The sequence below is a fragment of the Carassius auratus genome, unplaced genomic scaffold (assembly GCF_003368295.1).
Source record: "Carassius auratus strain Wakin unplaced genomic scaffold, ASM336829v1 scaf_tig00214178, whole genome shotgun sequence".
In the NCBI taxonomy this organism is placed as follows: Eukaryota; Metazoa; Chordata; class Actinopteri; order Cypriniformes; family Cyprinidae; genus Carassius; species Carassius auratus.
The window spans coordinates 149,995-166,434 of NW_020527545.1; positions in this window are offsets into that span (position 1 = coordinate 149,995).

A 16,440-nucleotide genomic window follows, 5' to 3' on the forward strand; every position below is an offset into this window, starting at 1 on the left:
CATGCTGAAAAAAAATCTAATTAAGGTAGGGGGTTGGGGGCGTCACCCAAAGGTAAGCAGTAGAGGATGTGCAACAAGTATGTTCTTAAAATGCTTAAGCAACTGTGATTGTAAAGGGGGAAGCATACGCCCCTAGCAGCAACAGTCTGATATGATGGCAGTATTATCCACTTTTATGTATCTACCATGCTGTAAAAATCACAAAGGGGGAAGCGTCACCCCAAGTTGAGCAACTGAGGATGTGCAACAAGCATGTTTCTTAAAAATGCTTAAATCTCATGCCAATCCAGAGTACCCACAGAGCAGTATGAATCCCCATCTCCAAAAGTCCCCAGCCTGGTCATGTCTGCAAAACAAAAATACAGCTTCCGATTCTCTCTGGAAAACCAAGCTCCTGTAGGCATGTTGTGGGCGGAGCTATAATACTGATTTGTGTTGTTTCCATAACATATATTCACTTATGTGCTGATTTCCAACAAAAGACAGAATCTGATGCAGTTGTACTTACCTGACTGGGGTCTTCAGCCCTATTCGGACGGGACTAGTTTCACAGGGGGTCGTTAGAGAAATCTGCGTTTCACAGACGTACTCGGTGATTTTAATCCCGTCCGAATCTGCCACATCTGTGTTTTTCTCACACAACCTCTGTGATAATTCCAGAGCAAATTACCTACCGTTTTTAAGCAATCTCAGTGATCCTCTGAGAAAACTAATCCCGTCCGAATGCGAATGTCTGTGATTGCGTGATTGCCGGTGATATTTTATTTCACAACGCGTTTCCTTGTGTGTTTTGGCCAACGTGAATTACCGTAGATGCTCTACCGCGCGGATGTTTGATATATTTGCTTAGCGGCAAATAGATATTAATAAAAAAAAAAATACAAATAATAAAATCAAGAGCAAGATCGCGTAAACTGTTAATACCGGCTATTATAATATCAGCATCAGGTAAGATTACTCACGTTCATTTATGTACTCAGTTACATAATTTTTTTATTACATTTAATAAAAAAAAGGAAAACACGTTAAACTAAAGGAACCACACATTAACATGGTTTTGCTATACTAGCCATTTAGTATTTATTGTGTAATAATACTAAGGCAATCATTCTGAATGAATGCAATGCACGCATAAAGAGCGCGTGATCTCTGTGACGCCCAGATGCACAAATCAGACCCTCCCACCTCTGTAATAAACACGGAGATACTAGTCCCGTCCGAATTGGTACATGAAAATCACAGACGTCAGGTGGTAAGAATCGAAACTCAAACGTAGTTTAGAAAACTAGTCCCGTCCGAATAGTGCTTTCTACCATGGTTTAATAGCAAACGATGTGCAAATCCAGCGTCAACCTGGTTTTGTTTATAAAACATTCATCACTGAAATGACGAAAACACTTGCTACACTCCATTGCTGCCCCAGAAAAGCAACTGCATCCACGGTCCATGTAACGCTAGGTTTTTTGAGAAGCTGAACGTGGTAAACTTTCCCCTCACATCCAACACACACTTATTTGAAGACATTCTCAAACAAATCCTATGCAGTGCTGCCAACGATTTCCTGATGAAGCGTGTTTACGGGCGAGGTCTCACTCTCCTCTGGTCGAGATGTGCATGGGCGTGCTTTCCCAACAGAAATGCTCATAAAGAGTTCCACCATCGTCTACGTCATAGATCCATCATCGAAACTACCGAAACTTGTACCACACAGAAATAAGATTTCTCCACTCATCCGAATTGGCCATGTTTAGCATGAAAATCCATTTCTTTAACAATGAACAACTCTGAATCCATGAAACAGCATTGTAGCCCCCCTTTAAGCAAACGTGTGATACATACGACCCCTTGCTGCGGCATGAGGAACACGTAATATGCATTAATGCTGTAGATTGCATAATGGAGGGTGGTAATCCAGCAGGGGAAGCATACACCCTTCGGAAACTTAGAATGGCGTCCAGTATGAATGAAAATGCTCCATAGAAACACCTCCGTCAGAATAAAAATGCCTAAACCAGATGGTAATCTGTTGAGAGGTAGGATAACCTTCTATAACCGAACTAAATTAAAATCCTGCCATGTAAACATGTTAAACTGATTACTTGTACCCATGTAATCGCATCAATAGTCGGTCATCAGAATGGGAACGTGATGTCAGCAACGCTGTTCATTCAGTTATTAGTAGACACTGACATTGCAGTAGAGACTGGGAAATCGTGGAAAAGTATAATAAAACTCCAGTTATACAATAACACACATTAGAATGGAATCTGGAATCTCATGACCAGAGCAGAAAGCTGATGTAGTAAGTGAAGCACAATTAACTGCTTTTCAGCTTAGAAACAACACTATGGCTGCATCTGAAAACTTAGGCAGATGACTTGCTGCCTTGCTGTCTAATCATTCAATGACTTTGCAGGCAGCGTTTTTTCCCAAAGGCACCTCATGCAACGGATTTCGGACAGGCTTCTGGCTGTCGGAGTAATGGTTTGATGATCTACATCAAAATATAGAGAGCTTTGGTTATAACTAAGTGGATATTTCATTACTGCAATATTAATTTCTCACTAGAAATTACATAAGTGGAAAACGTTGTTCAGAAACATGCATTTACACACAAACTGACCACCGACTGCAACTTTCAGACGCCATCTTTATTTCTTGGCTTAACTGTCACAGAATGGAACGCACAGGATTGTGGAATATCAAATGCAGCGAAGGATACATCTATGCTGCCTTCAAAACCGGCCAGATGAATTCATCTCAGGAGACAGGAAATGAAGCTGACATTGATTTCGGACGTGCCTTGAAGCCTTCCTACCTTGGAATGCGACCTCCGAAGGCAGCATTTTTCAGTTTTCGTATGCAGACTATGATAGTGAATAGCTCAATGAAAACACTTGACCAAAATTAGCCTGTTATTTTATGAATTATTACAGATTCATAAACCCATTTGTAAATGTTGTAAGATAGCTTTTTGCAAGCACTCTTGTGACGGCTGGTGAAAGACAGTCCGGAAACAAATGCGAGTTAACAGGATTTAATGAGATGATGAGATATACTACAAAGACACACAAAGACGATGAGACGATAACACTCCAGGGAGACAGTGGAAGGTGAGAAATCCAGCCGGTAGTGGAGTGTAGGTGAGGAGTCTGGGTCTTGACGGCGTGAGGCAGCAGGAGAGAGTGGCACAGGAACTGCGGGGAACAGAGCCGAAGGTAAATGTCCGTGGCTGAGTGATCGTGCGGAGAGTGGATGAGGTTCTAGGGAAAACACAGACATCCAAACGCAAACTAACACAGAAGCCAGACGGGGGATAACACAACTACATTAAACAACGGTCTCACAAACACCAGACGTGAGACAAGCCATTATATAGGAGATGAGTAATGAGTGCCAGCTGTTGCTGATACAATTAACGGAGACGCCCACAACTAATCAGTGCAGACGCAGAACACACAGAATTCACCACAAAGTGTAAACAACCCGAGATCACGGTTTACCAACCGTGACAGTAACCCCCACTCTAAGAACTCCTCCTGGAGTTCCCAGAAGGGCCTACCTGCTGATTGAATTCATCAATAAGGGAGTGATCCAATATGTCCCTAGCAGGTACCCAACTCCTCTCCTCTGGACCGTAACCTTCCTAGTCCACCAGATACTGGAATCCTCGTACCCTCCGTCTCGAGTCCAGAATACGATTAACCGAATATGTTCGTTCCCCATCTACAAGACGCGGCGGCGGGGGAACCGGAGTAGGCGGATTAATGCGTGCATAAAACACGGGTTTAATTTTGGACACATGAAAGGCGGGGTGTATCCTCTTGTATGCAGGAGCTAGTTTGAGGCGGACTCTCACCGGACTAATGATCTTGGTGATAGTGAACGGGCCGATAAATTTGGGAGCTAATTTATTCGAAACGGATCGCAATGGAATGTTACTGGTAGAAAGCCACACTTTTTGACCCACGATGTAGATGGGAGGCTTTGACCGGTGGCAATCGGCCTTGGCCTTAGTGCGCTTCCTCACCCGGAGCAGAGTCTCACGGGCTCTGGTCCAGGTGCGGTGGCACCTCTGGACAAACGCGTGAGCGGAGGTGACCACGACTTCAGATTCCAGACTGGGAAATGCTGGTGGCTGGTACCCTACACTACACTGAAACGGAGAGAGGCCCGTAGCTGACACTGGCAACGAATTGTGGGCGTACTCCACCATAGAGAGTTGTTGACTCCAGGAAGAAGGATTCTTGGAGACCAAACATCTCAACGTCCTTTCTAAATCTTGGTTGGCTCGCTCAAATTGTCCGTTGCTTTGGGGATGATAACCAAACGACAAGCTAACTCACGCTCCTAATTACTTGCAAAATTCCTTCCAAAATTTGGATATGAACTGGGATCTCCTGTCTGAGACCACGTCTACCGGGAGGCCATGGAGCCGAAAGACGTGATCTAAAACAGTAACCGATGTCTCCTTGGCTGTGGGTAATTTGGGCAAGGGAATGAAATGTGCCGCCTTCGAGAACCGGTCCACTACAGTCAAAACGACTGTCATGCCATTAGAGGGTGGGAGGGCTGTAACAAAATCTAGAGCGATATGTGACCAGGGTCTCGAAGGAACAGACAGCGGTTGAAGGAGCCCATCAGGAGGTCGGTTAGATGACTTACCACTGGCACACACTGAGCAAGCCAAAACAAAATCACGGACGTCGCGAGCCATATGTGGCCACCAGAATCGGTGTCTAACCAACCCATTAGTTCTACTTATCCCTGGATGACAAGCCATGTTGGAACAATGACCCCACCGGACAACTTCGGACCTAAACTCCTCCGGCACAAATAAGTGGTTCGGTGGGCAACCGGACGGAGGCGTTACCCCTTATAAGGCCGTCTTGACCTTCGACTCGACCTCCCATACGAGTGCTGAGACAACTAATCTCTCAGGCAAAATACACTCAGGAGTAACGGGATGGGCGGAGGGATCAAAAAGACGTGACAAAGAATCGGGTCTTAACGTTCTTGGAACCCGGGCGATACGATAGGGTAAAATCAAAACGACCGAAAAAAAAGTTCCCACCGAGCCTGCCTGGAATTGAGTCTTTTAGCAGTTCTAATGTATTCTAAATTCTTATGATCGGTCCAAACAATAAAGGGAACCCCTGAACCCTCTAACCAGTGGCGCCACTCCTCCAACGCTAATTTGACCGCCAACAACTCTCTATTGCCAATGTCATAATTACGTTCGGCAGGAGATAATCGATGAGAAAAAAACGCGCAAGGGTGGACCTTATCGTCTGAAGCGGCACGTTGGGACAACACTGCTCCTACCCCCACCTCTGATGCGTCGACCTCCACCACGAACTGCCGTGTGGGATCAGGGGCGACAAGGATGGGAGCCGAAACAAAGCGGCTCTTCAGGTTAAAGAACGCAGTTTCAGCTGCGTCAGACCACCTGAACGGAGTACAGGGGGAGGTCAAGGCTGTCAGAGGTGAGGCTAGTTGGCTGTAATTACGAATAAAACACCGATAGAAATTGGCGAACCCCAGAAACCGCTGTAGGGCCTTACGGGAATCTGGAGATGGCCAATCTATCACAGCCTTTACCTTGTCAGGGTCCATTCGTATTCCCTTAGACGACACGATAAACCCTAGGAAGGGGATGAACCCAGAGTCTAGGGAATCAGAAATGTATTTCTCCATGGCCTCCCTCTCAGGAATAGAAAGAGAGTATAACTTGCCTTTAGGCGGAGATTTACCTGACACTAAGTCTATGGCACAGTCGTAGGGACGATGCGGAGGAAGAGAAGCAGTCCGGGACTTACTGAACACTTCCTTCAGGTCCAGATACTCTACGGGCACATTTGGCAACGCCATGGTCTCCTTCTGAAAGACAGACACAGGAACAACAGGACAGGCAGAAACCAAACAAGTCTCATGATAACTTTCACTCCACAATGTGAGTGTTCGAACCCCATTCCACTCGTGGATTATGTTTGGACAACCAGGGGTGACCTAAAACAATGGGAGCAACAGGGGAGTCCATGAGAAAAAAGGATATGGTTTCTTGATGATTGCCGGATGTGATGGGTTCAGTATGGTAGGTGACGGGAGGCAGTTCCTGGCCGTTGAGTGCGGTGACATGGATGGGGAGAGGCACAGGAAGGACAGGAATGTTCAGGTGATGTGCAAGTGAAGAATCAATGAAATTACCAAAAAGTGTAAACAACCCGAGTTCACGGTTTACCAACCGTGACAACTCTGCATTCATAAGCTGCCCCCTCGTGATTTATGTTTTAACAAAACTTGGTTTTGGTAATATACCTTTTATTTATTTATTTATTTATTTATTATTATTATTATTATATATATCATAATACAATTCATTTCAGAGCGTCTTAGGCTCCAGTTATTTCCCCTTGGTGAATTGACATGCCTTGGTGTTTTCCAGTTTTCCTCTTCATGCCATTAACATTATTCTGGATGTTTTCAGCCAGCAACATTAGAGAACCTTTAATGTTCTCATGTGTCACGCGACACGACAGTATCAATAATTCTGTGTAACATCTGAATGGATTAAGCGGTTTATAACTTTACATTGTTGCGCAAACGCAGCGCTGCGCGGAAGACTGGCATTCAGCTGGCGGATGCAGTGCGTAGCACCGCCTCACACTTTTTTTCATTTCGGTGTAATTTAGAAATGGTGCCTAAAGTGGGGGAGAACTCCCTCACTTCGGCAATCAGGTCTCACTCAACCGGACCAGAAATGTCCCGGTGCTCCCGATGGCATTTGAGCGGAGTTCTCTCGCTGCAGCGGACACAGCAGCACTCAGTAGATGATGGGTGGGGAAATGTGAGATGACAGAACTGATAATGCACCAATTACAACAAAGAATTACTAGTTTCTCAACTGTATGGTTCACCATTAAAGGGAACGATTCCTGCGAAGCAACTAAACAAGTGGGTATACACTTAATGGCCGCGACCACACCAGTAGTACAATAGAAGAAGGCCTTAGTCATGTGGCCTGAACACGATCACATACACACTGAGCACACGAATGAGCACTAGAGGTTCAATATTAGTCTGTTAATTCCAAGCAAGTGTGAGCAGCTATTAAACATATTAATGCAACCCCGTTTTTTTTTTTCTTTTTCTTTTTTTTTTTTCTCTCTGATAATTTGAATGTCATCGTAGCCACTTATGTCCCAAAATCAAAGCACGTGTAAAGACCACATCGGAGTAGATAACGTCTCATGTGGTCCATCGAATCTTTAAATCTGGATAAAGAAATAAAATACATATAAACGTGGCTATTTTTGTCACGTTCTTATAATCCTAAGTATAGAAACCATAGAGCGATAAATGCCTGCTTTTGAAGCTGCGTGCATCTGAAACACAGTTAATGTGACCTCAAACTTAGAAATAAACACCAGTTACATTGATATTTCGCCGCTAAATACAGCGAACCCCTGTTGAAACGCTTACATGAGAATGCTGGTCTCGTTTAACCCTGTTCTCATGGCTTAATCGGCGTGTCGTTAGAGTGATTGCATGCTCTAGCTGCGTATTGCTCCAGGTTTATGAACACAGATGTATAAATGCTGCTGCAAATATGCTTAATATTCATTCCTGCAACCAATGCAAAACCATGTTAACCACCAGGCAACATACACAGCGATATGGATTAAAAAGCATTCACTTATTTTAGATGCGGATTTCAGATGTTCAGAAAACAAACTGCAACAGTTTGATTTGCAAGCAACAATGCGATCAGTTAATTGCAAGCAGCAATGCAATGGAGAGACACTGAATAATGGGAATTTAAATAGACCGCAGGTTATAGGTGTCAAGACTGTATTGGTACACGTCAGGAACAGCTGACTGTCAGCTGATGCAAGCATGACTAGTCAAAAACCTGATAGACCTGAACTATGAACTAATCAATTCTCTTTCCAGCTCAGATTGCATTGGTTTAGCGTATGTGTCTTTCACGTGATTAAGGAATGAGTCAAAAACCCGATAGACCTGAACTATGAACTAATCAAACTATGAACTAATCAATTCTCTTTCCGGCTCAATACTGCATTGGTTTACCGTATTTTGGCTGTCAAGTGATTAAGGAAAAACTCGCCCCAAAGACTCATGAGATGATACATAAAATATTAGATCAAATAACACGGTAACCAGTTAAACCGTAACACCGGCAGTGGAGAAGTTTTGCTGATTTAACTTGGAATGACTGTGACGATTGGGTTTAGGAAAACATAAGGAGAGGGTGGATCCAATTGCAAGTATGATTTATTGTACAAAAAGGGAAATACAAAATAAATAGTCTTGAGAGACCAACAAAACAAAACAGGGAACCGGATGAAACGGAAACTCGGAAAAAACGAGAAGGAAAGTGGAAGTCTCGGGAGACGAGAAACATCGATGCACATAGGCTAAGGAAAACCACGCGATGTCCATTTTTCACGTCTCCCTTCATTATATCTAATGTGACTACGCCCCCGCGCTGAATGCGCTATTCAGATTCAAACTGAAGCGCGCGGCTTGAATACACCCACACAGAAGAAAAAAGCAGCGAGACTGTTCAAGTTTTTTATTTTACTGTTTGCTTCGCGATGAGAGGAATAAGACATAATTCACCCCAAAAAGATGCTAACGCATTGTTTACCATGAAGTTGTGTGCGGAACATGCGGACTATGTCAGTTGACCAATCAGAACACAGTATGCTCCCAAAAGGTGGGGTTTAAGGAAATTGAATCTTTTGAACAGCTTCGCGCGAACCGTTTGGGGATCTCTGAGAATTGAGGTAATTTTAAAATGATATTTTGACAAAATGACAATGTTTTTAACCTTGGATGGATTTAAACCTATTGTACAGGACTTATAAACAGTGATAGGAAGCTTATAATTTTCATCTTACTGGCTCTTTAATTCTACATGGCATTGATTCAACAAGGTGCTGAAAGCATTCTTTAGAAATGTTGGCCCATATTGATAGGATAGTATCTTGCAGTTGATGGAGATTTGTGGGATGCACATCCAGGACACGAAGCTCCCGTTCCACCACATCCCAAAGATGCTCTATTGGGTTGAGATCTGTTGACTGTGGGGGCTATTTTGGTACAGTGAACTCATTGTCATGTTCAAGAAACCAATCTGAAATGATTTGATCTTTGTGACATGGTGCATTATCCTGCTGGAAGTAGCCATCAGAGGATGGGTACATGGTGGTCATAAAGGGATGGACTTGGTCAGAAACAATGCTCAGGTAGGCCGTGGCATTTAAACGATGGCCAGTTGGCACTAAGAGGCCTAAAGTGTGCCAAGAAAACATCCCCCACATCATTACACCACCACCACCAGCCTGCACAGTGGTAACAAGGCATGATGGATCGATGTTCTCATTCTGTTTACGCCAAATTCTGACTCTACCATCTGAATGTCTCAACAGAAATCCAGACTCATCAGACCAGGCAACATTTTTCCAGTATTCAACTGTCAAATTTTGGTGAGCTCATGCAAATAGCCTCTTTTTCCTATTTGTAGTGGAGATGAGTGGTACCCGTTGGGGTGTTCTGCTGTTGTAGCCCATCCGCCTCAAGGTAGTGCGTGTTGTGGCTTCACAAATGCTTTGCTGCATACCTCGGTTGTAACGAGTGGTTATTTCAGTCAAAGTTGCTCTTCTATCAGCTTGAATCAGTCGGCCCATTCTCCTCTGACCTCTAGCATCAACAAGACATTTTCGCCCACTGGACTGCCGCATACTGAATGATTTTCCCTTTTCACACCATTCTTTGTAAACCCTAGAAATGGTTGTGCATGAAAATCCCAGTAACTTCTAAGCAGCGACTGCGAGGCGTTGTGAGGATACACCATAGAGAGGGGTACACACAGACTCCGTCTGCAGTGTGTATGCGTTGCATTTTTTTTTTTTATGCACCCATGTTAATGGATTCCAGTGTTCACACTGCACGCGGTTGCAGTCCGTCAGTGTGTTCAAGGAGCGGTGCGTCTGTTTACGTAGCGATCGTTTACATACCGAGACTATTTTTGCTGTGATGCATTCGCTGAATTAAAGTGAAAGCACATTGTTCGCTGGAAAAATGAACATGGATTGACACAGAAATGCAGTCATTTCACAATAAATGTATACTAATTAAAGCTGTTTCACACGCAACACATGGGTTTTTGGCTAGGTTTAAAACAAGAAAAAGAGCACTTTTAGACAAGGAAAACAATATATATATATATATATATATATATATATATATATATATATATATATATTCACTTTTATGGAAGCAGAAAATCAAAGTTCATTAAGACCCGTGGGATTGCTTGTGATAAAGATTTAAATGCAAAAGGCATTTAATTTTAAATATTTTAACAAGAAAAGTAGGCTAATTATTGTGTTTAAATGTTTTGTCGCTTGCTTGAACAGCTTATTAAGTCAAGTCAAGTCACCTTTATTTATATAGCGCTTTAAACAAAATACATTGCGTCAAACCAACTGAACAACATTCATTAGGAAAACAGGGTGTCATTAATGCAAAATGATAGTTAAAGGCAGTTCATCATTCAAACCAGTAGTTCAATTGCAGGCTGCAGCAAAGTCAGATTGTGCAGAAGAATACTCTTGTTTCCTGTGGTCTTGTCCTGGTGGTCCTCTGAGACAAGGTCTTTACAGGGGATCTGTATCTGGGGCTCTAGTTGTCCTGGTCTCCGCTGTCTTTCAGGGCAGTAGAGGTCCTTTCTAGGTGCTGATCCACCATCTGGTCTGGATACGTACTGGATCCGGGTGACTGCAGTGACCCTCTGATCTGGATACAGACTGGATCTCGTGGCCACGGTGACCTCGGAACAAGAGAGAAACAGACAAATATTAGCGTAGATGCCATTCCAGAGTTTAGGCGCCAAATAGGAAAAGGATCAGCCGCCCAGAGTTGATTTTGATATTCTAGGTATTATCAAATTGCCTGAGTTTTGAGAACGTAGCGGACGTAGAGGATTATAATGTAAAAGGAGCTCATTCAAATACTGAGGTGCTAAATCATTCAGGGCTTTATAAGTAATAAGCAATATTTTAAAATCTATATGATGTTTGATAGGGAGCCAGTGCAGTGTGGACAGGACCGGGCTAATATGGTCATACTTCCTGGTTCTAGTAAGAACTCTTGCTGCTGTATTATACAAACCTAGAAGTAAAATGTATGAATAGTGAATAATGTGTGGTTTATATTTATTGAGTTTAAACTAATGTCTATATCTATGAAAGATTGTTACTGTTCTGTGATATTAGGGCTGTAGTTATCGAATATTTTAGTAATCGAGTATTCTACCAAAAATTCCATCGATTAATCGAGTAATCGGATAAAATGGGTTTTTGCTTAATTAAAGTGCAATATTAATTATGCAAAAGAAAATAAGACTCCTGGGTCTCTTAAAATGAACAACTTAGTTTCCTTTTTAAGAAAAAAATGTTTATTTTTTTTTAAATGCATAGAATGCAATGCATACATCAAAAATAAACATTTAATTATTACCCATTGTTTCTCTGTCTGTACTTGTACTGTGAACAATGACAATAAAGTTGACAGATGAATTAAGTTCCATTCAGTTGGGGTTTTAAATTTTCTGAGATGCACATTAAATACATAAAACATTAAATTAATTTATCTTTTAATTATTGAAAATTAACAACTTTTTGGTAAACAAAGGGGATTTACTATAAAAAATAAAACATGGAAGAAATGTTGTGTGATTAAACCTTAAAAAAATGTTTGATTTTTTTTTAGTAGTAGGCTATGTACATTCTGCTGAACAATAATCTTTAACCAGACTTTTATTTTGACGGGTTGACGTACCTTTACAGTTCTGTGTATGTGATGTGACACTAGTTTTACTCAAATCAAACGGTCAAATGCTCATGAAGTGACTGTCAGAGCAGTTCTGGAGATGTTGTTCATGTGTTTTCATGTGTTAACATCCTTATTTAGTGAGACAGCAGACGCTGAAATCATGGCAAGCGTCACGCGCGCTTCAATGTGTGTGTGTTAAAGGAAGTCGCGCTTCTGCTCCATTCATTAACAGAGACACGAAGAACATGCAGGATTCATATTTAAATAGACTGTTCCGGCTTAATATTTACAGATATTAGTCCATATCGTGATTTGATGTAAGTGCAATGACCTTCTTTTGATTAACTCATTACAAATTTGGCAAATTCCGTGCCATTCCGCGTTAAACTGTAAATTTTATTACTGGATTCCACAATTCCCTCTGCGTTATCTGAATTGCTGAAATCATAGGGCCCTAGTTGTGGTATGCCAGCTCTATCTTGCAATGGACACACGCCACAACGTTCTCTATATGTTTGCCCGTGCCCTCAAATAAAAAAACTGCGGACTAATTGCTGTATGCGATTTCGGATGCAGCGCTTGTGTCTCCTTCCGCTTTGTGGGTGACGTAAACACGTTGTGTCACATTAAAAAAAAATCATTCATCTCCAAAAATCAAGTCTCCAAATGCGGCAACACGAGCAATTTGCTCCAGCACCTTAGCCACAAGCATGTCTTGGAATATCAACCAGCAGAAAATGCATTGTGCACCTGATTATGCATGAAAAAAATGTCATAAACTGGAAAACCGGCATAAAAAAAAAAAAAAAAACGTGATATAAATTTTTGTTCAAACCGCCCAGCACTACCATCTGATGGCTACTTCCAGCAGGATAATGCACCATGTCACAAAGCTTGAATCATTTCAAAATTGGTTTCTTGAACATGACAATGAGTTCACTGTACTAAAATGGTTTCCCAAAGTCACCAGATCTCAACCCAATAGAGCATCTTTTTTTTTTACTTACATTTTTATCAATTCTTGACAGAGCAGTTACATGCATCAGCAATAATTATCAAATATGTTACTAGTGTACAGTCTTGAAAAGAAAAAATAATATATTTCAGCATTACATTTTGCATTTCCTTGTGGTTTCAGCATCACCATACAACCCAAAAAAAAAAAAAAAAAAAACCTTTTGTTGGTAGAGCCGGGACCCAAAAACCAGAACCCAAACATGTTGGCCCTTTACATGAATAAGACTTCTGCTGGACTCCATCGTAAACTAAAAACAGATTTCTGAAGTCGTAATGAGTATGTTATCTTTTCCATTTGATACAGTTCCCGTACTTTTTGAACCCAGGTGTTGTAACAGGGAGGCGTTGTCTACTTGCATCCACTTAATTGTGATACATTTCAAGGCTGCTGTGAACAGAATATTTAATAGATATGATTTAGCACGTCCTTGCACGCTAACTGGCATAATACCAAGTAAAGCAACTGTTGCATCCTTCGGAATGACCTCCTGAAAAATCTGGTTTATAGCCTTGTACACCTCTTCCCAGTAGTTTTGTAATATAGGACATGACCAAAAAATATGTGTATGATTGGGCAATGCTGACCCACAGTTTCTCCAGCACAAACTTGGAACTTTGGGATCTATTTTAGCAACTACATCTGGGGTCCTGAAATATCTACTAATAACTTTCCATTTATATTCCCGCCACGTGTTTGAACTTGTAGCCCGATATGCCCCAGTCCACACTCCCTCCCACATTTCGTCAGAAATAATTTTGTCCGTCTCTGCTTCCCATCTTTGTTTTGTCCGAATGGGCCCATTAAGATTCATTGACAAAAAGATTTTATATAACTTTGTTATCAATTTCTTATCCCCTTCACCTTTTTGGAATTGAATCAGGGTGTTCTCAATTGGTTTGGGGTTTAGTAGTTTTCCCCAGTCCTTATGTGAAGTCAAAAAAGAGCGTAACTGTAAATATCTAAAGAAATCACTTTTCTTGAGATGGAAGTAAGACGCTGTTCTTCAGCCCATTTTGAGTAACTTTTGTCAAAAGAATTGGGAGCGAAGGATTTAATATATCCGATGCTTGTTAACATTGATAAACCTCTTGGCGTCTTAAATGCAACTCGTATTTTGTTCCAAATGTTAAGCGTGGTTCTAGTCCACAACGACAGTTCTTTTATTGGGATATCTAAAAATGGTAATACATTTAATGGTTCAGAACACGTTGTTTGTTCAATACTAAGCCACCACGTCTGAGAATCTCCTTGGATCCAAGAAATTAAAGGCTTTAACTGTGCTACCCAGAAATAATATTTTAGAACTGGAAGATTAAGCCCCCCTTTCTCCCTTACTTCTCTGTAGTGTTTTATATTTTATACGAGGGCGCTAGCTCTGCCATATGAATTTTGATATTGTTTTATCCAAATCAGTGAATGTGGATTTGGGACTACAATTGGCAACATCTGGAACAAATACAATAATCTTGGTAGCAGATTCATGCGAATGGTTTCGATGCGACCGAGGAAGGAGAGGGGCAATGCTGACCACTGCTCCAGGTCTTTCTTAATTATATCCAGCGTTTTACCATAGTTAGCATGAAACAAATCGTTCAATGAAAGGGGAATACTAATGCCTAAATATTTAATGCCTTCTTTAGACCACCTAAAACTGCTTTGTTGTTTAACCTCCAGTAAGATATTGCTATTGACGTCCATTGCCTCCGTCTTATCAACATTTATTTTATATATAGCCAGAAAAATAGCCATAAACAGAGATCTTTCCTTCAACTTTGGTATTGATGATACAGGATCGGTCAAATACAATAAAACATCATCCGCATATAATTATATTTTATGTTCTTCTGTGCCAATCAGAGTTCCTTTAATTTCATCATTGTCCCTGATGAGTTGAGCCAATGGCTCAATGCTAATTGCAAACAAGACAGGGGACACCCTTGCCTACAACCGCGCTCTAGCTTAAACCTTGCTGACCTGAAGCCATTGACTCTAACAGCCGCTTGTGGAGATGAATATAGTGTCTGTATCCATTTTTACAAATTTGGGCCCGAATTTGAACCTCTTTAATGTCTGAATAAGGTTTTTCCACGACACGTGGTCAAATGCCTTTTGGGCGTCTAGAGATATTACAGCCGTCATAGCTTTGTTCTCTTTTTGGTGAGATATAATATTTAATAACCGATGCAAATTGTTTCCATAATGCCTCCCAGTGATAAACCCGGTTTGATCAGGATGTATGATTTGTGTTATAATGACGTTTAATCGTCTGGCTAAGATACCTGTTAGAATGCGTACATCTCCGTTGAGCATAGATAATGGTCTATATGACCCACAATCAGTGGGGTTCCTACCTTCTTTATGTAATACAACTATTGTCGCATCAGACCAGGATGGTGCCATTGTTTTTGTTTCTAAACCGTATCGATATGCTTTTAATAAGTGTGGAGTAAGGATATCCATGAAGCATTTATAGAATTCATTGATGAAACCATCCGGGCCAGGACATTTATTATTCTTAAGGGATGAAATAACGTTTTCAATTTCCCCTTCTCGGATTGGCTCATTTAGTTGTTTAGCTATTGTATCAGATAATTTAGAGACATGTATATTTTGTAAGTAATTTGCTATTGTAGTTTCATCAGGACAGGTATCAGTGTCTTGGTATAAAACCTTATAAAACTCTGAAAATGCTTCAGCTATTATTTCTTTAGGTTTTAGGATGGATTTATTGCCGATTTTAGCTTTTGTACTACATTTGATGACTGTTGTTTTTTAAGTCGAAAGGCCAAAAGTCTGCTCGCTCTATTTCCATTTTATAATATTGCTTTTTGGCAAAACGAAGGTTACCCTCAATTTTTCCTGATAGTAAATCTTGAAGCTCTCTGCAGGTCTTATTTAAATCATTCAAAATTCTTGGTTCCCTACCCTTTTTATGTTCATGTTCGAGGTCTCTGAAGTCTTTTTGTTTAGCTATCTTTTGTCTTTTTTTGCCGTTGCGTAGGATATGATACTGCCTCTTAAATAGGCCTCTGCACAGTCCCACAACATGATAGGAGATGTTTCAGGAGTGTTGTTAATATCCAAGTAACTCTTAAACTGTCAGCTTTAATAAAAGTAATGAAATCCTTGTCATTAAGAAGAGAGGCATTAAGTCTCCATTGCTTGAAAGATGGTGTCAAGCCTATATCCCACTGGAGAGTAACAGGTGCATGATCAGAGATCGTGATGGGCAATATTGTGATATCTTCAATTCTATGTAGTTCGGCTTTAGCAGTAAAAAAGTAATCTATCTGTGAGTAGGATGCATATCAATTTGAATAAAAAGGGAGCATATACATTTATAAAGGATACTGCTGTACCATCAATTATCCCATTTATCAATAAAAATCTACCCTCCCTGTCTTTATGCACTAATGTTTCAGTTAAGTTAATTTGCCTATGTATTAAGATGGCAACGCCCCTTTTCCTACCAGAACAATGTGACGAAAAGTAAACTTTATCGGCCCAAGACTTGTTTAATTTCTGATGTTCAGCATCTGATAGATGTGTTTCCTGTTAAG